Source organism: Triturus cristatus, chromosome 8 (genome assembly GCF_964204655.1).
Source record: "Triturus cristatus chromosome 8, aTriCri1.1, whole genome shotgun sequence".
Classification (NCBI taxonomy): domain Eukaryota; kingdom Metazoa; phylum Chordata; class Amphibia; order Caudata; family Salamandridae; genus Triturus; species Triturus cristatus.
In genome coordinates, this window is record NC_140591.1 from 370,516,509 (window position 1) to 370,532,603 (window position 16,095).

Here is a 16,095-nt window from a genome sequence, read left to right on the forward strand (position 1 = left end):
AGGCCATAAGGGAATAACAAAGACCGAAGATCTAGTGAGGCGATGTTTTTGGTGGCCCAGCTTGGCAAAGGATGTGCGACAATATGTAGCCACTTGTGACATTTGCGCTAGGGGAAAGCCGGAAAGACAAGCTCCGCAAGGGTTACTACAACCTTTGCCTACACCACCACACCCATGGCACACAATAACCTTGGATTTAATAGTAGATTTACCATCCAGCAAGGGTTATGATACGATTTTGGTGTGTGTGGATGCATTTACTAAGATGGCACATTTTGTACCATTGAAGGGAGTTCCCACGGCGGAAATTCTGGCGCATGCCTTTAGTCAACACACAGTTCGAGCCCATGGAATACCCAAGGTTGTGATATCAGACAGGGGGGTCCCAATTTTTATCCCATTTCTGGAAGGCCTTCACTAAGAAACTAAGTATTGACTCCAGGTACACGACTAGTTATCACCCAGAGACAGATGGCCAAACTGAGCGCACAAATCAAGAGTTAGAGCAGTACCTCAGACTATGCTTATTAGAACAGGAAGGAAATTGGCCAGATTATCTGTGGGCAGCAGAATTTGCCCACAATAATGCAAGAAACATGTCCACAGGTTATTCCCCATTTTATTTAAACACAGGAAGACATCCCCATCAAGCTGTAGATTTTCAAGAGGTAGATGTTCCAGCAGTAACAGACTTAGTTGATCACATGACAAGAGTGCATTCAATAGCCACAGACAATTTAGCCAAGGCAAAGGCGACTTACAAATATTATTCTGATAAAAGAAGAAGGAAGGAACCAGACTTACTAGTTGGAGATAAGGTTTGGCTAAACACAAAGCACCTTAGACTTAAGGGGGTTAGGAAGTTTCAACCAAGATTTGTAGGGCCATATGAGATTGAGAAAAAACTAAGTGCCGTGAATTATCAGTTGAAGCTGCCCAAAGGATTGCGTGTGCATCCGGTCTTTCATGTCTCTTTATTGAAAAAGGTTTCAAGTGATCTACGAGTTAAAATACCCGCAGAACCAATCCAAACTGAATTAGGGGAAGAATTTGAGGTACAGCGAGTCTTGGACTCCAAGATACGAAATGGGCAGATGTACTATTTGTTGGATTGGAAAGGTTATGGGCCCGAAGAAAGAGCTTGGGAAGTTTCTTCAAACATTCATGCTCCTCGATTAATTAGGGAATTTCACAAGAGATTTCCTAATAAGCCCAGAGCGGGAGGACGTCCTTTGAGAGGGGGTACTGTCAGGACCAGCAGATCATATACAACAGCGATCCCCAAGCGATATAAAGTAAGACTGGGATCTAAGATGGCCGCCGCAATTGGAACGCTTGAGCAGCAGGTTAGCGCTCTAGCGTTCCATGGTAATCAGTAGGATCCAGGTGTCAGCCCGGTGGAGAGGCGCACTTCACCGAAGTCGTGAGGAGAGAAAGTCATCGTTTATGTGCCGCGCGTCTGTGAGGAAAGTTGTCATCAAGTAGAGAGAAAAAATCGAGTCCAAGCCTCAGAACACTAAGTAAGACTGTTCCGTTTGTTCGGCACAGAGTTATATTTTGGAAGAGTTATTTTTTCCCTCAGAAACGAACTTGTAAGCGAAGGAAGGCAAACACACGCTTTTCTCGTTTTTCTTGAATCATTGTTATAAGCACCAGTATGTCACAGAAGCGAAGTTAATGAGGAGAATCTTCAGTGATAAAAAATTACTCAAGGCGTCACAGTTGAAAAATCCAGTCAGTCAGTCTGTGTAGTGAGCTCGACTCCTTAAACCACAGCAGAGAGTTCTATGGCACAGATATTACCACAGGGTAGCGTGTTTATAGGACAGTATGCAGTATCAACTCCTTTGGAAAGATAACCCTCGAGTGTAGCGGTAAGGTGGACGCTCAAGTAACCTCCTAGGAAGCATTACAGTAGTGCAGATTAATGACAGATTAGACACAAGGAAAAAGAGGAAGGAAAAGACACGGTAGCAGTACTCTAGAAGTTAGAAGAAGAGATACTCACCAACCAGAATCCAGTAAAAGCACCTTCAGTGGAATCTTGGGTAAGTGAATCTATAGATGGGAAAAGAAACAAGAAAACATAAGTTAAGTGGAGGGAGAGAGTAAAGACAAAACCTAAAAGAGATTACTTGTCATTACAGTAACTACACCCCAAGACAACACCACCACACAACAGAAGAGGAGCATCGGTCACTAAAGTTAGGGTGGGTATTAAAAAGGAAAGGTTACTCAGAGTATAGAGGAGTAGAGTGTAAAATAGAGCGCTTATTAAATGTGATTATTTCTTTACAGTATATCCACTACTATCACCGCAGTGGAAGATAAAAGAGCGACAACACTCAAGAAAGAAAAAGACGTAGTGACTGTCTCTTCTCTGTCCAATTCCCCTTTCCCCCCCCTGGGTTTCTTGGGCGAACTCGTATCATAGGCGTGTGGCCCAGAGAGCTGGGAAGGGGCGTTGGGAACAGCGACGTTCTGCTCCAGAGCGATTCAGAAGAGCACTGATTCTGACACATACTGAGTCTTTTGTAATCCAGTCTTAAAAGACTTATTTTTAGATGTGAGAAACAGGCATGAAAACTTAGGGCCTCATTATTACGGCAGGCGGACTTGAGTCCGCCCGCCATTTTAGCGGGGACTGGGACCACCCGTCTGTAAGGCGGTGGTTCCACAACCCCGATTAGGATGCGACCGCCACCGTGGTGGTCACATCACCCATACTTTGCATTGTGGCGGGCATGAGTTCAGCAGGCCCACCACAATGCAAATACGAAGGCACTTGCATATCCCTGCACTACGTGGCAAGCACCATGAGGTGCCTGTAACATAGTGCAGGGATATGTAGGGGGGCACCATTGGTGCCCCCCAGTGCACTTGTCCCAGGGATGAAGGCGGGCCCCCAAATCCATTTCCACCTGTCTTTTCGTGGTGGGTTGACCGCCGCAAATAGACCGATGGAAAGGGATAGCGTAATCCCTACAGTGGTGCATGCAATACACCGCCGCAATGCTGGCCTATGTTTTCGTTCCACAAGGTGGTCGGAGAAGGACCACCTTGTGGAACTGTGGCGGGCGATCTTTGTGACTGCCATGCTGCCCCAACTATTCTCCCCGCCATCGTAATATAGCGGGGGAAAATAGTAGTTCGATGGCAGAGGTCCCGCCACCACACAGCTGGCAGTGGCGGACTCTCTGCCATCATAATGAGGCCCTTAGCTATTTGTTTTTCTAAATCAGACATTTTGCCTAAAACTATTTATTTTGGCGTGCTATCACAGATACTCCCCTAAGATCAGCGGTAAAGCATCCCATTGTCTAATATCATACATTATACCGTCAGGGTTGAATAAAAAATATTCTTCAGTAGCAGATAACATTTTAGTCTTATTATTTTAATTAAGTGCAATGTCAACATTCATATGTCATCTGGATTGAGAAATTGGAGAGTTATCCAATTTTAAATATAAAGAAGTCATAGTATGGTCCAATTTGCCCATATTTCCATATATATGTTGAGTGATAGAATGGGCCAAATTTCTTGAGGATAATAAGTAATCAATTCATGAATAGGAGTTATGAGAATTAGAGAAAAAAAGAAAATCTTTAGGAGTTGGAAAATGCAACCACCTCATATCAACAAGTTTAGTAACTTTGAACAATGTTTTAAGTGAACGAAAAGCTTTGGGAGGCCTAAATTTAACAGAGGAGACACTATACAATAGAAGATCACATATTAGGTTAAAATCACCACTAACCATAAGTGGAATATTACCCAATTTAATAATTTCACAATTAATATTTTCCCAAAAAGTCAGGTCATCAGCTGTTGGACCATATTTATTGATTGAATGCAAAAGTAGTAACAGTTTTGACCTTAGCAAATACATATCCATCATCTGTATAAAAATGCCATTCCATTTATTTTTACCTAAGGAAAGAAAAGAATGTGTCCTATCCATTTTTTATACATGTATCATAGCAAATTTTCATCAACATGGGTTTCTTGAAGTTAAGAAATATCAGCCTTATGTCTAGCTAATTATTTTAATATTTTCATACACTTAACTGGAAGTTGTAAACTTTCAACATTAAGAGAAACAAATGTAATCTTATTAGAAATATCCATAACTGTAAACAGTAAAAGAAAAATAAGAAGGGAAATCAATCATGAACAAGTAGAGAAGAAAATAAGGACACAAGTAAAAGTTTGAGGTAGCTCTGAAAAAAGGAAACCTATAGGAAGGAAGAAAGACAAGTACCAACGTAGAAAAGGCAACTGAAAACATTATTAGTAATTATGAATCATGCATGTACAAGAATAACCAGAAGAGAGAGCAAGCCTGTCATTGAAATATCTTAGTAAGTGAGAGCCAGTACAGAAAGAAGAGTAAGTAACGTAGGTATATTAGTTGGAAGTCTCATGAGTATCCATGAAGAGAGGAAAAGTAGAAATGCATAAAGGTCTTTATGATGATGAAAAAAGTTAGAAATATCATATTTAAAATGCACATAGTTACAGGTTCACAAAGGCCATATTTGACTCCTCAATTTCCTAGCTGTGCTCGTAGAGCAGTGAATTCTTTAAATAGGGCAACAGTTCCCATAGCAAAATCTTGATGAATGAAGATTTTATTGCTGTTTAATAGGAGAGAAGGAATTTCTCTTGCAGCTTTCCGTATCATCACTAAATGGTTGTGACGCAAAGCCTTAAAAATTTCTTGACACGGTTGGTTTGACCAGGTTTATGGTGCGATGGTACGCAGTATGCTTCATCAATCAAAATATCGCTGGAAATTTTAAACTTAGAAAACTAGGTAATACCTTCTCCGAATATGGCTGCAAACGTTGCCCTCTATGTCTTCTTCAAATTGAATAGTCGTGAATTATATTGCCTGTTTTTCTGTTTTCGAAGCATAATAGTAGTTTATTCATAGGAAGAATTTTAGCTGTGGTAGGAAGTAGCTGGTCTATCTTAGTTGTATTGTCTTACATTTTAATTTCATTATCAGAAACTTTCATGGAGAGACCAGTCATATTTAATTTATTTTGGGGACAATAAAGTCAGTACTGTACAACACAGTTTCTAATTCTTCCATTATTGTGACAAGAGATGGTTCAGAGGAGTCAACAATTTGTGATTTTGTAGGTGGTGGAGAAATAGTCTGTTTTCACTTTTTGGTGGTAAAAGATATATTTTTACCTTCCATATTGATGAATATGAGAATAAAAATATAGACACAACATATGAAAAGGCTAGAAATATTGAAATCACTCATGAGATTCTGTAGGTGCAGCAGCTAAAACTAGCTGAGCCTTTTCTTGATGAAAACTTCACCTCTCCTGACAGGACCATCAGCTGCAGAATGGAGAGAGCTTGAGCAGAGTCACCAGGAGCTCTATGTAGCCTCAAAGAATGCAATAACCACCAACCATATCAACATAGATTGCCCCAAGGTTAAAAGGAAAGGATAGTTACCTTTAAAACTATAAATAATGGGCCAAAATAAGTTTAAATGCTCGTTGTTCGTGACAGGCTGATCAGGAGCTACCAGGAGGTGGCCATCTTGGATCAAACACTTGTGTGATTCCAAACCATTGAAATGTTTTACCTTTGTTTATATACTTATAAATACTTGTTGTTACTTTTGTTGTATTTTCACTGTGAACATTTTCTTCTGTAGTAAAATGTTCCTAAAGGAATTTTTGATACTGTGTCTGTAGTGGAAATATTAGAAAGGAAATAAACATGTTTAAAAATATAAGCATTTTGGTTTTCATTTAGGTTGGTGTCACATTTAGGTAATAATTTTTGGTTAAGGTATAACATCTAGACTTACTTGTTTGTAGTGTAGAAATTCCTCTGTTTAGTTAAGTAGTAGTCTCCTTTCTCCTCAGACAGTTATGTAAGAACATTGATTGTTTAGTTTCTATTCTGCTGGAATTTTTAATGTTGGTTTAGTAGTTAAGCTCTTCTTTGTGTATTACTTATTTGCAAATGCTGGTTTATGTTTTATGTGTATGAAAGATTGTTTTGGTGGGGAGACATCTTAGAGATTAAAAATCAAAAGGGGGAAGCAGTTACAGTGCCTACTGAAATATGCATGGTATTTCAAAGTTACTATAAGACTTTATACAGGGAAAATGGGCACAGGGAGGCCAAGTGACATAGAAGAATATTTAGCATCACTCACCGCCGAGATATTCTCAGAAGAAGATTCAAAGGCTTTGGAGGACATATTCTTAGATGAGGAAATTCAAAAAGCCCTCGGGGAACTTCCATCTGGCAAGGCTGTAGGTCCTGACCAAATTTCATTAGAATTTATAAAGTTTTATTTCAATTTTGGTGGATGATTTAAGCTTTGTAATGTGCCAGGCACAGAAAGGAGAAGCACCTCCAGAGTCATGGGCAGAAGCTAGCATGATTATTTTCCTAAAGAAAGGCAAGCAGCCTAATGAACCCGGATCTTATAGACCTATTAGCTTAATGAACAGCGATGCAAAAATCTTTTTAAAAATCCTAGCTAATCGCTTTAGCACCATTATAGGGAAAGTGTTCTCGCCCCGCCAGCACGGGTTCATCCCAGGCAGAGGCAGAGCCGAACATATTCGTAGTGTTAATACTATGTTTGATGGTACCTCTGCCCCACAAGACCTTATGGCGCTTATCGAGCTTGACGCAAAGAAAGCATTCGATAGGATTTCGTGGGCCTATCTCTGGACTGTACTTGAGAATGCTGGGTTGGAAAGGGGTGTATTAAAGCAATACAAACATTATATAGAAGTCCTAATATTCGACTCTGGTTAATGGGTGGGCAAAGCGACCCGATTTCTATCACATGAGGAACAAGACAGTGGTGCCCATGCTCTCCCCTTTTATTCGCTTTCTATATCGACCTTTTGATTAGGAAAATTAAGACGAATAAGGGAATCCTTCCTATACGATTAAATGGATTTAAAACTAAGATTTTGGGATACGCAGACGACCTGGCAATAACTGCTGCAAATCCAACTGTGGCTTTAATGGAAAAAGAGCATGAGGTTGAACACTTTGAGGTGATCTCAGGCTATCGGCTCAACTTGGAAAAGTCGTAAATTGTAGCTGACTGTCGGCTGTCTATGTCAGATCCACGGGTAACTGATTCCGCCACCTATCTTGGGGTATTATACCATCAGAATTAAGTAAAGTTGTCGAAAAGAATCTTGTCCCTGTGATTCAAAGGTCTAAGGAAGATTTCAATAGGTTCAATAATTTGCATCTCTCTATTGTGGGATGATGTAATATTATTGAGATTATATTCCTTCCAAAAATGTTGTATCTCTTCAGGATGATACCTTTGAAATTTGAAAAACATCGGTTTAAGGAAATGGAGAGGTTGATTAATCAATTTATTTGGGCACAAGGAAAGACCAGAAGAGCGCTTCGGTATATGTCCTTATCCAGGGAAGGGGGGGGCTGGGCGGTCCCGGATCTAAAAATGTATTACTGGGCCACGGCAATCCAATACTTCTGTGGGTTACTGGGCGGGAAGGTCACTGATCGGTGGAAGAACGATGCTCCTCCGGATGTATATGAACTGCTGCTAGAAAGAGAGGCCCCCAACTGGCTTTTGAGATTCAGCGAAGCTAGCTACTACAGAAAGTTAAATTCAAGACCCTTGGTGCAGCAGTAGCGGTTTGGACTGGTGTCAGAAATAAGCTGGGGTTAGGAAGAATTAATTACTATACCACTTTATTTGGGTACCCGTCACTCCCCGAGATTTTCCACGACGGGGTTATGCTGCGCTGGGATGCTTTGGGGGTGAAGAAGATGCTGGATCTTTTCGACTCAGATGGTATAATCTCATTTGAGAAAGCCCAAATCCTTTTTAACCGCGATCGTAGGGAATTTTTAAAATACCTTCAGATCCGCTCCTCCATCTTAAGGAAGAAGGGGGGAGGGAAATCTTTCTCTAGAGATCCAGTTATGGAAGCAGTCCGAAACCCAGATGGGTGCACTATTACCCAGATTTATGGAGAGCTGAGGCAACTACAGGCTGGTGATTTAGATAAACATTGTGAGAAATGGCAGCAGAAACTGAATATCGAAGGGGATGAGTTTATGGCGTCACTCAAGCTCGGTTACACTGTTTTGAGAGTAGCTAGCCTTCAAGCACAACATTTTTAAATGATCCTCTCACTTTACTATACTCCAGCTAAGATTTCTCAATGGGGTGGGATGGATGGTATCCTTTGTCCCCGCTGTCAGGGTGACGATGCAGATATAGTTCCTATGTTTGCATCCTGCCCGGTTTTGGATCCTCTAAAGGGAGCTATAAAAGAATTTCGGGGGCAAACTTTGAGAATCCAAATAAAGCTCACTACCGAGCTGATTGTACTAGGCATGGCTCGGAATGGAACGCCGTTGGCTCACCGCGAATTTGTATTTCTAGCCATTGCTGTGGTTAGAATCTGCATTTCATCCGCTTGGGTGGACCCTAACCCCTCTTCATTTCAACAATGGCTTCCACAACTCTTAGCTATGTATAATTTGGAAAAGGGTTTGTATGAGAAGAAAGGGAGGAAGGCTAGGAAATTAGGAAAACTTATCTGGGCACCTATAATAGACTGGAAAGCTAGAGCTGAACTCACTCTAGGCACAACTCAATGATTTAAATCCTCTGGGGGTAATATTTTGAATGTGTGTATTTTTTTGGTGGCGCAGTTATACTTTGTAGGCTATCCATACGGCACTGTACTGTATTCCTGTTTGTTTTTTGATATTGTCTCTGATTAAGAATTCTTCTTTGTGTATTTAATTATCTATGGAGGTTCTTGAATAAATTTACTTTACCGATGGTGAATAAAGAATAAAAGATGTTTTGGGGTATTTGTAAATATAAATTAAAGGTTGGTGGTTGATGTGTATTCATACATACATTTTTACAGTTTTTAATGTATTCCATATTTTTACTGATGATATATATGTTGTCCCTGTTTTTTTTATTGTTCTACTGTTGTTTTTAAATGACAATCATTTTGATGCATATTTATTTGTAATTGATGTTATGCTTTTTCTGAAATTTAAATTCATAGTTTTGTTTCAAAATTATTATATTTCACAATGATGTTTAAAAAATTGTGGCTTGATTTAAGTTTGGTGAACAGGATTCTCCATCGTAAATGTGACGGAGTACCCTGTCCATCAATCCTAGATCCAGCTGTCTCATTTAGAGACAGGCAGATCTTTTGTTTTCTTCTAAGCAGCCCTCATTGGCTCTGTTGACCTTTCTTCAGTAGCCTGAAGTGCATGTACCCACCTACCGATATATACAATTATTTCATAATTGTGAAGCAGGACGAAATGTATGATTTTGTCATTCCTTAAAAGACCTACTGACCCATAGGTGTTATTCTTATAGGCTGAAAGATGTTAACTGGGAAAACAGGATAATAAGATAATCGTGTCCTACAACCATCTACTCTTTTGAGGGTTTTTAATCTTGCCAGAGTAACCACCAATACACTATTATCTAAGTTACTCTAGACAGTTTTACTCCACTTTCCTACTGAAGAAATTGATCCAGATCCCACATTTAATATCAAGAGATGCCAATCTTTTAGTAGAGCCTATCCCAAAACAAAATGTAGTGAATGAAGGCAAGAATAGCTCGCAATCCTGCAACAAACTGATCAATTGAATAATGCAGTATAGGTCTGATGAGGAAGCCTCATCCACACTTTTGTGACATGCTTCATCATTGGCAGCCTCATCCCATCCTGAAAAAATGATCCCAGCAGAGTGTAACCAATCACGCTGCGTGTGAGTTCTTTATAAGAACTACTGAATAGTTTAGGGATCCAGATCATTACATAAAAATACAGTCAGGCAAACTCAAAGGGAATTTCCTTTATTGGTTGGTACCCGAGGAATGATTAAACAGAAAGAGAAAAAGCAGATGAATGTAGGTATAACCACTCAATCATCCTCAGTGATGCGAACATGTTTCAGCCTGTTGTGTGCCCAAGGGTGCTTCAAGGAACTTCATCAGGGCATATGAGCCCTTATAGATATTTTTATCTTGAACATTGATACTTGGGTAAGGAAGTTACTTAGCCTCAAATTAGCACTTTTGCACCATAATTACATTTTATTTTGTCAGGGTGTGCTAGGCGGATGGGAACACCATCTGTTGTAACACATTCATCAAGAGGTGTGCCCTTTCTCCACCGGATCTAAGAGGTGCATAGCTGATCCTTCTGGGTATTCTACCATCTCCTAGCTGTAGCGGTTCCAACGCAGTGATAAATATTCTGATAAGAGAAGAGGACCAATAAAGCTGCCTCTAACACCCAGATAAAAGAAGCATTGCCTAGACATACAGCAACATGTTGGTGTCCCATCAAAATGCTGCTGTGTTTTCACCTTTTTCCTTATTATCTTCCTCTCCGTCCATCCACATGCCGGATGGCCCAACATAAATACACATTTCTGGAGTTGATCACTGGCTTCTGAGACACCATGCTGATAAACATTTCTCCAGAAACCATGCAAGGTGTTTCAGAGAGAGCAATGCCTGGGCACATCTATGGCTTTTAGAATGCACATGACACGTCTTCACAGTGAACTCATACAGATAACTTATTCCAGTAATTAAAACGGGTTAAGCAATGCAGTTTATGGAAGTGGGCAGCACTCTATTGTCTATAATTTCGAAAACATTTTATCCACGAAATATATATTTTAATATATGTAATAATGAATGACAGATTACCAACGACATGTTCTGGGGGTGCAGCCACATATGATTTAAAAACAAATGAGTGTTTTAATTCTCTATGTACAGATAATAGATTCTGAAAAGTTAGAGCTGAGTGCTCTTATTCATCACTCATTTCCTCTTAATTTTATATTTTGCGTTCCTCTGATTTCTGGGAAAAGGTTTAATTTGTCATTTCAATTACTGCAATTAAAAATGTATTTCGTGTTTGTTCTGCATCTGTGCAATACTGAATGAAATAACTAATGCGTTTTACAATTTATTAGTGTTTCTTCCAGAATGTTTTCGTTGTGCTTTGAACTGACGATTTTTGGTCTTCTGGGAAACGATTTAATTTTCGAGAAACACTTTTTAAACATGCCTACATTCTAAGAATTACTCTTTTAGTCCTGCATATGTGGGCACAGCAGATACAGCACATTTAACACAACACAGTATGCCAGTCATGCGTTTGGTTGCAGCATGGCGCCTCTCCAGCATTACAACAGAACACATGTAGGCAATAGGTGTTGTCGAAGTTCTCGAATATGAACTATATGTTCATTGTTCAGTAAATAAAATCCGTAAGAGCAGCCATGTATTGCGTAACAATGGTATCTGCGTTCTGCGCTCATTCAGCAACTATAGTTTGGGTAACAATGAACCACTGGAACTAAATCTACTCAAATACAATGAAGTGTATCATCAAAATGCTACAAACTTTCCTGTTACGTAGCCCGAAGAACAAATGGGACATCTGGTCACATCGAATAAAGCCAACATAAAATGGAAGAACTTGCTGAGTCCCTGGAAAACTGTCAATTGCGTCAGCTCCTCTGCCAAAAGCTTCTGGGCTTGAACAAAACCGTGGAAACTGTTCACCCTACAGCTGAACACGTGCAAAAGCCTGGCAAGAAAATGCATTTATTAATTTGTTTACTCACATGAGAGGGTCATTAACTACTGGCTAGGAGTGAGCAGCTTCACTCTCACAGTTTCATGCGGTTTTTGCAATAAACAGATGCAAATAAAGCGACGATCTCAATGTACTCTGTTCCAGGAATTAAATTTCACACCGATAGTTAATTTTCTGTGCGCAAAAGCGACATTTGCCTATTTGCTGTAGGATTCATTTTTCGCTTTACACAATGAAGCAGTAACTTCCCTGTAGCTGGTTTATAACATCTGTTGATAAACATTTTCTTATTTCATGGACTACTGCACCAAAGTTGCTTTTTATGCAGTCTGTAAAGTTTAGATTTCAATCGTGTTTATTGATATTTTGAAATTTAAGATATAATTTCAACATTTCAGGAGGGAAAAAATTCCTGAAAAGGCAAAAGAGAACTTCACACTTCTCTCTACATCCCCCCACTTTGAACTCTCAAGACCATCAATGGTATTCCAAAATCAAGGGGCATATGTATCAAAATCCGTTATTGCGATTCTCAAATAGCGATTTTTTGAGAATCGCTATTTGAGAATCGCAAAACGTGATGTATTTAAAAATTTGCAAATATTTTGCGAGTTCTTGTTTTTCCTTAATTGCGATTAGCAAATTGCGAAATCGCAATTAAGGAATACCTTCCCATTCATTCCTATGGGCCAGGAGGCCGGGTCTGTTGGCACAGTGGACAAATGCATCCACTGTAGGGGCTTGTGTTCAACCTCTTGGTCACAGGTTCTAATCCCGGAAGGTCCACTCAGCCTTTCATCCATATGAGGTCGATAAAATGAGTACCATTGAGTTGGGTAACAATATACATCTGTTATTCAGCGCCTTGAGACTTTCGGGTGATACGTGCGCTATACAAAAGTACATGTTATGTTATTCTCAATTTGCAATAGGCAATTAGAGAATCCCAAATTAAGAATAATTGCAAGGGTGTCATAAGGACACCCTGATGCACCCCTGAAATGAGCATGTGTGCGCATATGGCGCACATACATGCCCTAAGGGCAGGTATGTGCGCCACCTGGCACTTTGAAAAATGCCAAAAAGTGCATTTTTAAAAGAAATCGCAAATTACCACCAACTTGAAGTTGGTGGTAATTTGCGATTTCTTAAGGAGAAATCGCACAACTTGGGTGCTTGTTACATAGCATCTAAGGAATCGCAATTTGCGATTCTTTAAATGCTTACGCAAAATTAAGGAATGGCAAAATTAGCGATTCCTTAATAATGCGATGCGAAAATGGCTCATACATCGCGTTTTGCGATTTTGTATTCGCAAACGCTGTTTTTTTGCGAATCGCAGCGTTTGCGAATACAAAATCATTTGACACATATGCCCCCAAGTCTCTTAATGGCGGACACTCCAACCCAACACACACACACACCGGTCTGTTTGACCTAGCATCCTTGGCGTGGTTTCCCCTAACTTTTTGCCTTCAGACCTCCTGTTTTTGCTGGCCTTAGGTTCTGTGCACTTTACCACTGCTAACCAGTAATAAAGTGCTTGTGCTTTTTCCCTAAAAACATGGTAAAAATGTCTTATACCAGATTGGCAAATTTATATACTTATAAGTCCCAAGTAAAGTGCACTCCATGAACCACAGGCCTGTAAATTAAAGACTACTAGCGGGCGTGCAGCACTGATTGTGCCTCCCACACTGGTAGCCCTTGAAACATGACTCAGGTCAGCCACCGCAGAGCCTGTGTGTGGACTTAACCTGCCTTGTCGACCTGGCAAGATAAACTTCTTGACAGGCTCAAACCTTCCTTTTTAAAACATATAAGTCGCCCCTAAAGTAGGCCCCGTACAGCCCAAGGGCAGGGTGCAGTGCATTAAAAAAGTGGGACATCTACTTTCAAGTTTTACATCTCCTGGTAGTAGAAAAAATCTCTAATCCATTTTTCACTACTGAAAATCCTATATCTCCCATAGGGTAACATTGGGATTTCCTTACTACATTTTATAAGTGTAATTCCAAAATGGGAAGATATGACTGATTCAACTTTGGTGTCTCTGGAATTTAAAATCCTAACTTGTGATGTAGTCATATTTTAAAATGTAATTCAGAAAATGCCATTTTTAGAAAGTTGGCCTTTTCTTACTTTAGCCATTTGGTACCTGTAGCATGTTTCTGATCACATTACTATGACTGGGATTGGCTAGCAGCTGGGCTTTGTGTCTTCCTCCTAGATAGCCACACACAATGAGAGCTTAGGTGTGACTTCATCGGCCATCCTGGCAGGATGAGGAGGGGAGCTGGTTACAGCTTCACTTACAGTTGAATAAGCTGTGTCCTGTCCACTTTCAAAGGGCTGCATACCCCCTATAGAGAGTATGGAGCCAGGGCAGGAAGTTAGAACATCTGTGCACTTCAAAGCCATGTCTTTGAAGTCTACCCCACTAGCCTAGGCTACCCAAGGACCCATGTGGCCTTGATTACACCTGGGCTGACTACTGGGGTCCCCTTGTTCTTGATAAAATACTCTACGTGAAGTGGCTACACTGCACGGGTCACCACCTAGAGTGGTTCTCTCATGTATTTTAATCTGTGCACTATCCGACTTTTGCTTCTTCCTTATTTTTGATCTATCTCTACACAGCCAATTTGGCTTACATCCCTATATTTACCCCTTTCACATTATGTTAATACCAGTTATCCCAACCTACACAGATGATTATATTGCCAAAATCATAAGTAGACCCTCTTTGTTCCAAACACCACTACCTTCAGCAACACCCACTAATGTTGCCACTGACAAACTAACTACTTTAGAACACCTAAAAAAGAAACACGTCCGCACGGAACTGCATGCTCTAATGCTTACAGAGTACTTAAAGGCGGATATAATACCACTAGGCCTCCAGGTTCGCAACACCCCAGTGATTTTCTTACAAGACCCCAAATTCAAAAACAGCTTTGCACACATTGGCACAACATGCTCACACCACTGGATGGTCTTAGGAATAGACACAGCACTGGAACACAGCAAAAAGGTATTGGAAGAAATATTTGAACTGGAGAAAGCGATCCTAGAATTGGACAGCATAGTGGATGCCAAAGCTGTCCTTGAAAAACTACACAGAACTCTTTCTGACTTTCACAAATTTGAACATCACAAAAAAAGCTACTAAAGTGACAAAGGATATAAAAAATTATAAAAAAGAAAAAACATACCCATATCTTTTGGACGACTATTTCACCAAGGCCCAAAACGCACAAAGACAACCTGCAGGCACCTGGGGTAGCTTAAAAAATAGACAACCAGTGACTTTTTCCGATTCCTTTAACCACGGTGCAGGCCCAAAGCACCTCCTCCAACAACCCGCTTTTTTTTTAGGGAGAGGCCAACCCTTTTAAACGGAGAGGGGCAGGGTGAAGCAGAGAAACAACTTCCCACCGGGCGAGCGCCAAACGAGGCGCACATTTTATTAATGGGGCTACCAGTACTAAACACCATGGATTTGGAAAACTCAACTTCCATCCCAGAGCATATACCCATCTTCAACCTGTCAGACCATCAATTGGCCTCCACTGAGATCTCCCTATTAAGCAGAGGACTTTCATATGTTTTGACAGAAAAGCCAAACTGGTTCACCAATTAGACAAAAAATGTCCAATTCTTTAGGAAAATATGACTAAAATCATTTTTCCTGAATAGAGAGACTGTACCCAATACTGACACAACAGGACTACGTCCTAAGTCGACTTTCAACCTACCCACGGGGTCTCTACCTCCAGAGGTAGTCACTTTTGAAAACATAGTCTTGAAGGACCTGGATAAACTACAGAAGGAACACGACTTCATTCCTTATAACATCAGCCTGGATGAGAAGAAGAGTCCCTCCAAACTCAAGAACATGAAACAAATAATCATAAAACCATGTGACAAAGGAGGTGGTATTGCCATCCAAAATAAAACCTCCTATGACAATGAGATCCTACGCCAATTAAGCAATACCAAACACAAGAACCTTATCCAAACCATCACTAAAGGAGCTGAAGATCTAGGCTTCATCAGTCACAATGAGTTCCTTTTCCTCAACAATAAAAACCCACAAACCCCTGTATTATACACATTACCAAAGATTCACAAAGACCAAGAAAATCCCCCAGGCAGACCCATCCTTTCAGGATGTGGTTCGATCCTTGAGCCATTAGGTAGATACATAGACTGGTTTATCCGTGATCTGGTACAAGATACTATAGCCCACGTCAAAGACACCACACACTTTATCAATCTGGTTGAACAAGAGTTATTTGATCCCACATGCAAGCTCCTAGTTACCCTTGATATTAAATCATTATACATCAATATCCCTCAGGATAAAGGCATTGCAGTTATCAGAAACCATTTGACAATCGTCCCAGCCCGCATCAAGTACCCACTGAATTTATCA